A 13,341-nucleotide genomic window follows, 5' to 3' on the forward strand; every position below is an offset into this window, starting at 1 on the left:
ATATGAGATTGCGTGATGGAGCTCGATGTCATCATGTTTGTGGTACAGCACTAGTGATGAATTATAGGCCACCACCTATTAATGGTGAATCATCGGCCGCCACTCTAAATGTGAAGTTGTATATGCCAAAGGAGAAGATAGATTTATAATAGCACAATATCTTTCGAATGAGATGCACTGTGAACCAAAGAGTTTGTCATCTGATCATAGATGGCGAGAGTGGTGAGAACCTCATGTTGAAGATTATGATGAAAAAGCTGTAACTGAAGACAGAAAAGCTCTCTTCTCCATGCTCAATGGATGAATTAAAGAGGTCAACGAAACAAAGATAATTGAACGATGTATTATCCCCTTCTCTCTTAGTAAATATTATGAAGACGAAGTAATGTGTGGCGTAGTTGATATGAAAGCTTGTCATATATTACTTGGTCAACCAGGGCAAAGATGAAAGAAAGATTATCCTCGCCCTTATGAGAATGGAGAACCAACCTAAAAATTTTAAAGTGGTGGGACAATTTTCCGTAATTGTACGAGACTTTGTTAAATAATCTGATGAGATGGGTGAGATCAATGCATTATTTGAAAAGAAAAGGGAAGTAAAACACGTAAATATCTTAGAGAAGTTGAAATCAGTATTGTAGGAGTCCTAGAGAATTACACTCGATGAACTTTCCAATGAATTACCCCCCTTGTGAGATATTGGTATTTCTTAGGTGGAATTCACCTTCAACAACATGCAGAATTGATCCACCAACAAGTCTTCATTTGTGGTTTTGTGTGGTCATGTTTCCAAACATATAATCGATCTGGTCCGTTTGCGACGCCTATGTTATTGACTTTGAGCCCACTTTTTAAAAGGTCAAATTACATATATATATATATATATATATATATAACTTATACAATTTATTTTAAGTTGATGTTACTGCACCTGCACAATTTCTTACTGATGGAGTATCAAGTATCTGGCTTCACTAGAGTATCAAAGTTTCTCTACTCTTAAAGAGCTAGAGAGCTTCATCATATGCACCTAACGAAATGACTTAGAAATCTCTTTTTTAAAGGGTAAATCCCTTCTTACGCCCTTCAATAAGGCAAAGTTTTAATTTCACCTTAGCCTAATTGCATGGCTAAAATTGTCCAACCTACTCTTACATATGCAACATGTATAGTAGATTTTGTACCTGTGGGGACCATCATTGGTCCAAGTCATTTATCTGATGGGACCTATCATTGATGGACGACATCCAAAAATCTTGTAGATTTTAAGCGGTTGTAGTGCGGGCCACTCCAAACCTGGCCCATTGCAACCCCTATATCCAGAGGACACCCTAACTATATGGACCATCTTAGTGTCAACTAATAGTACATGGGAGAAGATTAGGTGCAGCCGGTATTATGGGGCCCACCTTGATGTATTTATTCTATATCCACGTTGTCCATCTGTTTTGCTAGATTATTTTAGGGCATGAGCCCAAAAATGAAGAAAATCTAGATCTTAAGTAGACTATACCAAAGGAAACAATGATGATTGAACACCCTACCATTAAAAACTTCTTAAGGCCTGCCGTATGTTTTTCTTGATAAGGTCGTATAAATTTGAATGAAAGAGAGAAAGATAAAAAAAATAAAAAACAAATATCAGATTGATCCAAAACTTTTCTAGCCATTAATTAACGGTCAATCACCATTGTTTCCTATGGTATGGTCTACCTGATAATTGGATCTGCTTCATTTTTGCTCATGCCCTAAAACAACATAGAAAAATGGATGAAAGGTGTGGAGATAACATACATACATTAAGGTGGGCCCCACGGTAAGGGGATCATTGTCTTGGGTGAGGTGGGCCCCATACCTAATCAGCTCCCATATTAAACATACATTCAACATTTTAGTAGTTGCAATTTGAGTGGCATTGAGTGAGACACAACACCTTATAGAGGCACTAAAAAGTCAACAGAGAAAGAGAAGAGACACAATCGAGAAGGTAACACTTCCCATTTTCTTCAGTTTTAGATTGCTTGAATCTCAAGTCTCCTTCAAAATTCATAGTATTTTCCAGGATTCGATCGGTTGGATGTAAGAAATCATTTTCACTGAAATCTAATACGAGACAAATACAAATATCAGCATCCAGATCCATGAGAGAAGCAATTTCTGCCATTTGATACAGTGGGCCATAAAATGTAAAATGTAGCTATCATCCAGCAGCAAATTTTCCAAATTCATGTGGGGCCCACTTATAACCACAACGTGTTGGGCCAGCTCGCAAGTCGACTGGCTCAACCTGCTTGTGAGGCTGTTTATGTGAATGGGTTGGGCTTGATCTGAACCATGTTTAATCCTAACCGCACATATTGCTTAAAATGGGGTGGGCCCGATGACATGACCCGACCAAGCCCAAAACCCAAAACACTTTTAAGGGATGATGAGTATAGAAAAATGTATACTTTTAACCTCTTATTCCATTCTTAAACCCGAGACTATGCTCATGATGGATCGGGTCCGGTTCGGGTCAGCTGAAATTGAACCTTTTATAGAATAAATAAATAAATAATAAAATGAAAAAAAGGGTATTGGGATCGACCATACCCGACCAGACCCGAAACGGGCTAATTGCCATCCCTAACCGTCGATGGCGAATGGAAAGGTGGGATCCACCCTTAGATTGCACATGGCCCAAAATGTACAGTAAAAGTTGAAAAAATTGGTTTTATGGGCCATTTTGCAGGCTCTTATTTGAATGGTTGTGATTATCCGATCAAGTGTGATATTGGGCTATTTTCAATTCATGGTGGGACCTACATACAATGGCTTTCTTTCCATTAGAGGGCTCTGATCTTTTACCTTGAATAAATATAAAATATGAGGTTTGTTATGCCCACACATACGTTTGAAACCTGGCCCATCCACATTCAGGCACGCATGCCAATTCAGCTCATGCATGTGAGATCCAATCTGTCCATCTTGTTGGACACAATGATTAGATCTTCTGCTTCAAAATTCAGGCCCACTCCCTCCTCAGGTGGGCCACAATATAAAAAATAAATCTGCCATTAGAAACAGTATTCGTTGAATCCTATGCCCACATGGGTCCCTGTATGGTTTATCCAGGCCTTTGATATGATGTCCTCCATCATGGATGGACCATTCCAAAAGAATCTCCTCAAGCTGAGTTTTACTAGCATGGGAGGCCAAGGCCGGAGCCCAAAAACTTGTTGGGCCTAGGCCCATGATCAGCCCAAAAATCAATCAAATCCCTATTCGTTCGTTCCTATGGTGAATGTTCTTAATCCATGCATTAATCGAGTGGGCCACACATTCACAAAGTAGAAATCTCTAAAACTAAAAACCAAAACTAGCCCGAGGGCCAGGCTTCTAAAATAGACCAAGAGCTGGGTGTAGGCTTCTAAACTGGGCTCAGGCTTTAAACTGGGCTGAAAAGCTCCATTTCGCACTCGATCCACTGCTAAAATGGCTTAATTGTGACTGAGTATCCATTTCGCGCTGGATCGACTGTGATTGAGTATCTATTTCACGCGTATGATATGTTGTTGGAAAGTTATTGATGAGCTCTACGCTATGAAACTAACAAGATTGGTTGGCCCCAAGGGATTTTTTGAAAGAAAATAGGCCATTTTTGAAAACAAATTTATTTTTACTCCACAACTTCTTATTTTTAATTGGCTATGATTTTGTTACTTTTAGGGTTTTAAGAGTCTGATTCCATTCAAAGTGTTTTTAGTTATTTAAGGTTTGTGTACAAGTTATAATAGGATTAGACATCTTTTTACTATTTTTAAGTACCTTTTATTATCTTAGGAAAGTTTTATAGTTTGAGCTGCATTAGGAGTACAGGGTCTCTTTGACCTTACACACCTGCACTGTAGGGCCAATGCCTTTTCCCAGTGAGGACCATAGCCAGGCTTAAGGTTAAGGAACTAGGGCTCTGAGTCTAGCCTGACCCATTACCACCTTTGTATAAGATGCATATTTTTCTTGAGCTTGTTTGGATTGGCGGAATACCGAAAAGTAAATTGGAGAAGAAAATCATTGTACATGAGAAAACTGTGGGAAAAAAAAAATAAATCCTAAATGAACTATTTGTTTTAGCATACAAAATTTTTATGAAAATGTGAAATAAATAAATAAATAAATAAATAAAATCACTAAAAATGAGAGTTCCCTCTCCAAAAATGTGGAAACTTTCGTGACTTGATTTTTATTTTATTTTATTTCATGAAATCAAATGATTATTTTTAAAAGAAAAGCCATACGAAGGAGAATTGCTTTTCACAAATGTTTTCTTCTCGCAAACGCCCAACAAAATTTTGAGGAAAGTGATTTCTTTTCCACGGTAAAATCTTGTTTTCTACTGATCAAAATAGTGCGGCAATATTTGGAAACTGGAACATATAAATACAGATAAGGTTGGCAAAACCGGACAGCCCGGCCTAAAATAACCTAAGGCCTGACCTGGCTTGAAAATGGACCAAGCATTATATGCCAGGCTTTAGCCTACAGCACATTAAGCCAAGCAAGGACCACAACAGGGTGGGCCAGTTGCCCCCACAAATCAAGGTATATCGTTTGTACCGCAATATTGTTGATTGATGTCTTAAATATGTAAATCAACATATCTATCGATGATGGGTTCGATGCCATCAAGCAGACATCGATGCCATCAAAGGTTGCTTGATGCTATCATGAAAATTTAGAATTTTTTTATGTTGGTTGCTACACACTTTAGGTGACCTGCTCAATGCCATCGAAAAAATTCAAAAAATCTATGATTTATTGCTAAAATGTTTTGGTCTTTAATTCAATGACATTAAGGAGATTCGATACCATCGACAGTCTATTGATGCCATCGAAGTCCCATTGAAGGTGCCGTTAAACTATTGGACAGAGTTATGTATCTGCGGAATTTCTTTCCGATTCTGATTGTGATTCCCCTAGAGGCTATAAATATTGGTGTAATCAGGATTAAGGTGCATATAAGAGCTTTCTAATTTGTTCATAGGTTCTCAAGAGCTTGTGAAGAAAGATTTGAGACTTGCTCAAATCGAGTATTTTCTCTATCTCTTGTAATTTTTGATTTCATAGTAATATCTATCACTTTGTATCATGGTTTTTTCCTGAAAGAGTTTTTTCACGTTAAATTCGGAGTTTTTGTGATTGGGCTTGATTGTGTAATTTAAATACTTTGCTTGATTCATCTCTGCGTACTTCCGCGGTCCTCTTACAAATATTACTACTATGTTGCATCATGTTTTGTTTTTGTATTTTTGGAACAAATATATACAGTTATGAGGAGGCTAACTTTATTTATTTATTTATTTATTTTACACACGCACACACACCACCACACACTCACACCACAATTATGAGGAGGCTAACATGCGGTGATAGTTGTGTAGAAGTGGGAAAGCTTAATTGCACCCATCAACCCGACTAGGACCCAATTTAAAAAAGTTACGTTAACTCATTTTCCATATGGGTTGGGTTAGGATTGTGTTTTATCAACATAAAATTAAACGGGTTTGGTTTGATTTAGTAGGCCAAATCCAGTGGGTTATAGGTAATCCACTGCTTACCTTCTCACCAAATTGCATTGAAATATATGTATTATATATTATAGTATGGTATGGGTTTAAAAAACTTTAAATTTGATTACGATGGTTTTAATTTAATTATAATAAGGATAATTTTATATTAATTAAGAGTTTTAAGTTTTAAAAAAAGGTACTATGAGGCCGACGTCCTAAGAGTTTTCCATGAGGTTGAGCTCTATTGGATACGGCTGATTTTTTTAGTACAACCAATATCCTATATAGAACCTACCAAATGCATGGCATAGATGTTCATCACGCATTATGGTGGGGCCCATAGAGCTCAACCTCACCGGAAGCTCCCTCCTGGTCGACCTCATAGTACCATTTCTCTATCAAACATGTAATTATCTATTTTTGGGTTTGCTAACTCCTACCTTCATGGGATATTAGGATGCCTGATCATTATTTTAAACAGTCTATTCTTTCATACAACTATGGACAAGCCATCTTATAAAAATCATGCAAATCAAATAATCCTAAGCATACCATTAATAGCGGAAAATGGACATTCAAGATCGAACAAACAAACAAGATAAGTCCAATTATCTTCTTGAACCATCTGTTCTATGGATCCACTTTGCATTGCTCATGATTCTAAAATAACGCTTTGGTTCAATGAGTTTAACCATGGCTCGTAGAAAGCAAAAGGTTATAATAAATTAGTCTCATTTATAGGGTTAGGATCATCTCATCAGTATGATTCTTGCACAATGATTTCTTCTTTTGTTTTTGACACATGCACGCACACCCCACACACTCACGCTAGTGGAGTTTCACCACCTATGGATACTCAAGCCCTTGACCGGGTGTTGAAACTCCTGAGAGTCTACCACCCGGGCAAGATTAAGGATCGTCTTGCATAATGGCTTTCTTTTAATGAACCATCCCCATTAGCAAATCGTTTTATGTTTTTATACTTTTATTTAAATGGTGAGTTGGGTTTAAATTAACTTATTTAAGGAAAAGTTCAGTTGGGGTTAAGATTTTTAACTAATTTAATAAATGAATTGAGTTGGGGTTACACCCATGGTCAGTGCTAACGAAGCCAAACCAAACCAAACCTGGCGATTACCACCCATTCAGTTGTTTAAAACGCCCCATGAAAATGGTATGCCCCACTCAGGCAGGTCTGATCTTCAAGTGAACCACACCTCTATGTTAAGTCAGGCCTCATCTATGTTGATTCACGTTAGTATTTGACTAATGGGGTGGAATCCTTCAATCTAGAACCGTTAATTTAATATCTCAAAGAGAGTGGGCCATGTACAATATACAATAAAAGACAATAATCAGCAACGGCATCAATTTCAAGTGAGGAAAGGCCTGCTGATAAACAGTTAAGATTATGTTAAAAAATAATGGCCCACTGATAAACGGTTAGGATTATTTTATCAGTGTTAGGATTATTAAAAAATTATGACTCATTTTAATGGAGATGCGGGGTATCGAACCCCGTACCTCTCGCATGCAAAGCGAGCGCTCTACCATGTGAGGTACATCCCCGGTGATGATGAATTATCAAAATAACATTATTTACTGATATCGGATAAGTCTGATCAGGCCTTTCAATTTAGACCGCCAATAAAAATCAGGGTCCATATATGGAGAATTGTATAGGCCTCCAAGGAATTGCCCCACTCGCCGTTTTCAACCTCTTCAACCACTTTCCTCAGCCGTAAATATTTTTAATTAATTATTAAAAGATCGAGTCGAGTAGAGTAAAGACTAAATTGAGTCTTCCAGTTAACCCGTCCTTGCTAAACATTGAGTTGAGTTGAGTTGGGTTAGGTTGGGTTTTCGAGCTTTTGAAATATTTGTTCGTCAAATATATTAATTGGCGGCTTCTTTTCCTCGTGTCGCCCACCTTATGAGTGGATTGGCTTTGATCTATGGGCTCAATTTTTCACACCCGCAACATTAGCACATGCATTTCAGTGCATCTCTTTGACCTAGCTTCTTAAAAAAGTAAAACTTGTAGAAAATTTCTATATAAAAATATAATTTTATATACAAATGTTGTTTGAATGATATTTTTTTATTTTATTTGGTTTTTTACATTGTTGTTTAGATGTCATTATTAAGAAAAATAATTTAATAAAATAATAAATCATAATATATTATTAAAATAAATTACTCATGCGACATCACATCAATTCTCTTTTCTTTTAATTGTGCACCTTAAAAATCGATAATAAAAGTGAACCCAACTTTATGAACAAGTCAAAATTATGACTAGACTTCTATTATAGTAAATTTGGATTGATTGATTTTCTAAGAACTTATCAAATGATCAAATAGTTAAAATCAATTAATCAAGAGGTATGGAAAATTAAAATATTGTAAATAAAGGCCAGCCTCCCTGATAGAATAAATGTACCCCTTCATTTTCTTAGGCATGGGAAGTGACTTTTCGAGGGATAGCAATCAAAAGCAAAGTTGCATGATGGATGGTTTGAATCATTAATTGTACATCAATTTTAATAAATATGGATTGTCCATCTGTGGGGCCCACTTTCAATGTGGACCTTCCATCATGTGGGGCCATCTTTGATGTGGACAATCCATCATGTGCAACCCACCGTTGATGTAGACCTTCCATCATGTGGGCTCACTTTTGACATGGGCCATACATAATGTAGCATCATCTTCGATGTTGATTGTTCATAATGTAGGGCCCATCTTGATGTTGACCATCCATCATGTCAATACCACCTTTAATCTCATTGTGATATTGACCATCCATCATGTCAACCCATTGCCACCCTTATTGCACGTAGCCTATAAACACACAACCCAAATGACAACTTACATCAAGTACATAGGAAAGGATTTAAAAAATAAGGAGAATCTTCCCATAATGAGAAAACCTAATTGGCATGCACTTCTCTTATGGTGTATAGTATCCCACTAAATACAAGGAAAAGGGACATAAGACATTGTAGAGACCACCCAATTTCTATGAAATAAATACACCATAGCTTCGTGTGTATCACCCCCAATTGTAACTAAGTAGTCTCAGGAGAGCTATATATGTAAAAACCCAACTTTCAATTCAATCAAAGTTTCAATTGAAAAACATTTCCTTCCCATTCCTAGAAATTCTCCATCTTCTTATAAAGGAAAGATAGAATGGCAGCTCTTCTTTCTACCTCTCCATCTACCATGGCCACCCTCCCAGGTGGGTTCAGGCCCACAAGCTCAATGAGCCTACGTAGCAATGTTCCAACCAATGTAAGTTTCAGACCCTACTCACACGTGCACATACACACACACATGCAAGTATGGGTGTACATGTTCCAACCATTGACAGCCCTGCCAGAACCTGGCCCTAAGTGGGCCCCACATGGGCCACATTGTAATGTCGCACTTCAATTGAGTTGAATAACAGAAATTCCTTTATTCATCTTTTGTGTAGAGAGTTTCTTTGGTAAGTGTGCTGAGGCTACATCAGAAAGTTCAGTTCACGAAGGCAATAGAGAGAGCTTCTACCTTCCCAAGGCTCTTCCATACTCCAATTTCATGTTCTGCTGTAAGTCATTTCTCTCTCTCACTTCCATTTCATTTTAGGCCGCGTTTGGTTGACCGCAAATCGCAATGTGGGGCGTGCGGAAAATGGGACCCACATTAACTGGGCTTCTATTTCTGGCCCTCTTTGGAGATTGAAAATACACAAACATGCCATGAAAACCATCATACACATCACATGTTGGCTACAATTGTTATGGATGAAAGTGGGCCAGGGATTGAGTTTAAAGGCCCAATAACTATTTTTCTGGGCCTGTGATTAGGTGTCCACAAAGCCCAACAGGAGATATCTTGGTATTATGACTCACCTAGTCGGGTCCAGCCCACTTACACCTATACAAACAATATTCATTGTAACATCTACCGATGATCGGGACCACGATGAAGACCATAATCTTTAAATCTTGGCCCTACATTTTATTTATTTATTATCTAATAGATGTGGGTCCCATGTGCAGGCCCAACCAGAAACTCTGCAGACCGTCCAAAGCACGATTGCGAAGCAATTATCGATTGATGAGAGCACGGTGGCTCCTGAGACCAAGTTTGCCGATTTGGGTGCCGATTCTCTCGACACGGTATATCTTCTCCATCCTTTAAATAAAAAGGGCCTGGCCCAATCAGTTCAAAATCTGGGCCCAAACCAATCCAGTCCCGTCCTTTTTACATCCTTATGATTCTCCTTTAATGGGGCATGAATTCAGCTTCGGGCCCACTGAATCTAACTGGGCCTTTGATTCAATCCAAGCCCAGTCTGTGACAGCCATTAATGGGCCCAGATCATGGCTCAATCTGGATTCAACTGAAAAATTGTATAACCTGGGCCATATCGACGGTTGAAATTTGGCCGCGCAAGCAAAAATGGTCCAGTCGGGTAACGATGTGAGGCCCATGGGTTGGACCCGGGCCTGATTTGAGGCTGATAACTAACTCGGTCCAACTCAACCCCATCACCAATGATTGGTCAAGATTATTTAACGCCTGTGTTCTCAATATCTACTAGTACTGCGTCCAGCTCATACTAAGGGTGCACATCGAAACGGTAGAACCGTGCAACCAGACCAGAACCGACCAAACTGTATGGTTTGATCTGGTTCTAGAGTGCACCTGTTCCGGTTTCGATTCCAAAAATCAAAGAACCAATTAGTTCAATTTGGTTATTGGCTTGGGGGTATGTAGAACCGAACTGAACCGTGAACGGATCTGTAGAAGTGAACCGTGTAACCAAACCTGGAACCTCTCTCTCTCTCTCTCTCTCTCTCTCTCTCACACACACACACACACACAATTGGGCCGCATTATAAAAAGCCTAGAATTGTGGAACCGAACCAGTTTTAGTGGTCCCAGTTCTAGTTCGGTTCTAGGGTGCTAACGGTTCAGTTCTGGTTCCGATTCTCCTCGAACTGTTAGAAACAGTTCGGTTTAGTTTCACCCCATAACCGGACTGAAACGAAACGACCCGTATGCACCCCTAGCTCAGAACAAGCTCTATTTCTTAGATCATGGATTGGGGTGGGCCTTTAATTCGGGCCTTAGATTATGTAAGGCTGGCAATGAGCTAGGCCTGGGCCTAGAAATTCAAAATTTTAAACCGTTATGAAGCCCAAGTCTTATGGGTGGGACCGGGTTCGTTCTTTGGTCCTGTAACATTAAGAAATCATTTCAGGTGGAGATCATGATGGCCCTTGAGGAGAAATTTGGAGTGTCGATCGGAGAAGAGGGAGCTGAGAACATCTCAACCGTCCAAGACGCGGCCGATTTGATTGAGAAAGTGAAGGGTGGAGAAAGTTAGGATAAGAGACGGAGACGGCTTGATTTCCTTAGTTTTATATTAGCTAAGTCTGTCCTAAGAAAATGCTATGCTCTGGCAATTTTGTCGAGACACATCTTCCTGTTGTTTTGTTTCTTTTTTAGACGGAATGCGGTGAAATCAGTTGAATTTAAATGTTCTCTTTTTTTCCACTTCAATTGCCAAATAAAAAAGTATTTTTATTGAGTCTAACATGCGAATATTTTTATTTATTTAAAGCTGTTGTAAAATTAGAGAATTTGGGATAATTTATTTCTTCTCATTTTTCATTAATTTATAATAAAAGGAATTTTATAAATATAAAAAGTATACAAAATAATATAATGACGCTGGGAAGGACGTGAGGTTGAGCACCATCTTCCTCAAGGGGATAACTGTTCCGAATCCACGGAACTACTCTGGACTCCTCGTAAAGATTTCTCAAATCCACGAGGAAAAGAACAAGAAAATAGAAAATAAATTCTATAAAATTGGAAATTGATTGATGATTGAAATAAACGAGTTCACAAGCCTTTAAATAGGGATACCAAGCACTGTAAGAAATTTTAGAATCAAACTACAACTAACACTCTTGGAATTCACAACTTACTATTAGTAGTAAACTTACTACTTATAAACGGTAATAATATCTACTAGTGCGCAAGGTTTTCAACCAAAAATAGTAAGTGCATTTGGCTTCACCATGCTGATCTCGTAATTATTCCAAGCATTTTTTACATTCGGCGCAACTCCTAAAAACCAATTGATGAAGAGTTATAATAAAAACGGAATTAAAACAAGGAAACAACCATCGATCTGATGGTATTTCGCAAATCCAGCTTGCGCAACCCAGCATAGTGGAGTTGGGTTGGGTGGCTAAAGTAGCTCGTCTTACCTTAAAATCATATATTTTACGTCCAATAACTCATTTCGGTTTGTGAGATATGTCTGTTTTAAGTTTTGACAGTCCGGATCATCTCCGTCTTCGATCGGGCCTTTTCTGGTCCATCTTGGTCATGAAATTATCTGCAACGGGCACTACATCATATATTACAGAAGCTAATATGGTATGTGCTATTATGGACATGGATTGCCTAAGAAAGTTTTTTTTTTTTGCATAAGTTTTTTGTGACCTAAAGCTAGATGGCCCGTCATGATGTTTGTGAGAAATCCACCTTGTCCATCCATTTTTCCATAGCATTTTAGGACATAGCCCAAAAATGTGACAAATGTAAAACTCAAGTGGGCCCCATGAAAGTAAAAAGTGGTTAAGAAAATGACTATTGTTGAAACCTCCCTTAATCCACCTAGATGTTTGTATGTCATCCATGTCATTTATAAGGTCATTCCTAGGATGAATTGAAATTACAAAAAAATTAAAAAAATTAAAAAATTAGCCTAGTCCAGAATTTTTGTGGCCCCATGAATGTTTCAATAGCGGACATTCAATCTTCAATGTTTTTTGTTGTGTAACACATTTGAATTTTGAATCTGCCTTATTTTTGGGTCCATGTCCTAACATTACATGGCAAAATGGATTGTGGGGGTGGATTTTTCAAAATAATAATAATAATAAATCACAATGGTCCTTCTAACTTCTCATCTCCTGCAAGAGGATTTCTTAGACAATCCACATATGCTATGGTAGTCTGCAGGACTACACATATATATACTAACAGTTACGAACTAAAGTTTCACATACTGTTTGTTTGCGCATCAATTATAAAGGCAACTTAAAAAAAATAAAATTAAAAATAAAAAACTAAAATCTTTTTTAAATTTTATTTGGGAAAACTAAAGCCAAATGTGCTTGGTTTGGATGAGAAAATGTGGCCCATCTAAGGGCTCGTTTGGCACCTTAGATTTGGGGGGAATTGAGGGAATTTAAATCCCCTATCCATTTGGCACTATAAAGTAACCGGAAATTTCAAATCCCCCTTTCTCAAAGAAGGGATTTGAAATCCAAGGGAGAAGCTAAAATTACATCTAAAATCTTAACATAAGTCACATGTGTAACATGTGTGTTACTAGATTACTAATTTATTAGGCATGTGGCCCACTGATGACATCCCAAATTACTTTAATAGGATGATATGCGCAGTCCAAACATTGTCTATATAAATCAACTGTTAAAATTTATTGGTTAGTTGTTAGGATGTGATCCTATGCTTGTGGCTCATTCGAGACTTCGAATTTTATCATTTTTTGTTAAAGTATATATTTAAATGGGCTTATTATAATCATTTGTCAGACATTATACACACACACACATTAATTAGATATATTCAAATTGATTTAGTAATAAAATTCAAACCCTGTAAATATACCATATATGCATAGGTACATTTGGATTACATGCAATTTTGAATCCACGGTGCCAAACACAATCGGGGATTTTAAATTCAAGAAAAT

The sequence above is a fragment of the Magnolia sinica genome, chromosome 15 (assembly GCF_029962835.1).
Source record: "Magnolia sinica isolate HGM2019 chromosome 15, MsV1, whole genome shotgun sequence".
In the NCBI taxonomy this organism is placed as follows: domain Eukaryota; kingdom Viridiplantae; phylum Streptophyta; class Magnoliopsida; order Magnoliales; family Magnoliaceae; genus Magnolia; species Magnolia sinica.